The sequence below is a fragment of the Salvelinus sp. IW2-2015 genome, unplaced genomic scaffold, assembly GCF_002910315.2.
Source record: "Salvelinus sp. IW2-2015 unplaced genomic scaffold, ASM291031v2 Un_scaffold1275, whole genome shotgun sequence".
Lineage (NCBI taxonomy): Eukaryota > Metazoa > Chordata > Actinopteri > Salmoniformes > Salmonidae > Salvelinus > Salvelinus sp. IW2-2015.
In genome coordinates this window covers 258685-260564 of record NW_019942812.1, presented here as the reverse complement: position 1 = coordinate 260564, position 1880 = coordinate 258685, and positions in this window count along the sequence as shown.

Here is a 1880-nt window from a genome sequence, read left to right as displayed (position 1 = left end):
ACGTGGAATTAACATTCAGAACATGACCTTCCTACTAATTTTGATTATCTTGGAGTTGGAGTCTGAGTGCCCGAGGTAGGCTACATACTGAACTAGACAGGTCTCTCTGAAGCTGATGCTGAACCACACTGGATGTTTTCAGCTACCTCAAATTGAAAGGGGAAAAGACATGGCTATTTGACAATGGAGGTGGATCAGGTGCACTTTCAATTGTTTTGTGACTGGTGCTACTTACATAAAGAACACAAACATACACACTCACTCGCACACAGCGCCACAGACACACAGACACACACACACACACACACACACGCAAGTGTAGAGGTTGAGAAGCCTATGACAGGAAGGGATACATCTGAGTGGCCACTTTTGGCTCTAAAAATACCTCAAATAAATAGATATCTGTCTGTCCGTCTGGCATTTACTCCTGTCACGATCGTGTGGAGGAGAGACGGACCAAGGCGCAGCGGGATATGAATACATCTTCTTTTATTAGAACGACGAAGATGAAACACGAAACGAAACACTTATACAAACTATACAAACGACCGTGAAGCTATAAACGTAGTGCACACACACAGGCTACAAACGTTCAACATAGACAATTACCCACAAACACCTAAAGCCTATGGCTACCTTAAATATGGCTCCCAATCAGAGACAACAATAACCAGCTGTCTCTGATTGAGAACCAAATCAGGCAACCATAGACTTTCCTAAACACCTACACTCAACCATAGACATACCTAGACACATACACTCAACACAAACCCATACACTACAACCAACACCCCCTATACCATATAATCACCCAAAACACACCCATACCCCAAAACACACACATACCCCATGTCACACCCTGACCTAACTAAAATAATAAAGAAAACAAATAATACTAAGGCCAGGGCGTGACAGTACCCCCAAAAGGTGCGGACTCCGGCCGCAAAACCTGACATATAAAGGGAGGGTCCGGGGTGGGCCCTAATATGCGGCGGCTCGGGTGCGGGACGTGGCCCCACTCCAGCATTGTCAATATCCGCTTCGGTGTCTCTAGTAGATCCTGGCTGACTGGCGGAGTCAGCCGATCCCGGCTGACTGGCGACTCTGGCTGCTCATGGCTGGCGGGCGACTCTGGCTGCCCATGGCTGGCGGGCGACTCTGGCTGCCCATGGCTGGCGGGCGACTCTGGCTGCCCATGGCTGGCGGGCGACTCTGGCTGCCCATGGCTGGCGGCGACTCTGGCTGCCCATGGCTGGCGGGCTCTGGCTGCCCATGGCTGGCGGGCGACTCTGGCTGCCCATGGCTGGCGGGCGACTCTGGCTGCCCATGGCTGCGGGCGACTCTGGCTGCCCATGGCTGGCGACGCTCTGGACGCTCATGGCTGGCTGACGGCTCTGGATGCTCATGGCTGGCTGACGGCTCTGGACGCTCATGGCAGGCTGACGGCTCTGGACGCTCATGGCAGGCTGACGGCTCTGGACGCTCATGGCAGGCTGACGGCTCTGGACGCTCATGGCAGGCTGACGGCTCTGGACGCTCATGGCTCGCTGGCGGCTCTGGCAGATCCTGTCTGGTTGGCGGCTCTGGCAGATCCTGTCTGGTTGGCGGCTCTGGCAGATCCTGTCTGGTTGGCGGCTCTGGCAGATCCTGTCTGGTTGGCGGCTCTGGCAGATCCTGTCTGGTTGGCGCGCTCTGGCAGATCCTGTCTGGTTGGCGGCTCTGGCAGATCCTGTCTGTGCGGCTTGGCACGATCCTGTCTGACGAATGGCTCTAGCAGCTCCTGACTAACGAACGGCTCTGACGGCTCGGGACAGACAGGCGGCTCTAATGGCTCGGGACCTAGATGTAAGTTGCCGTTAGGGATGGAGAGTCGGGGGTGT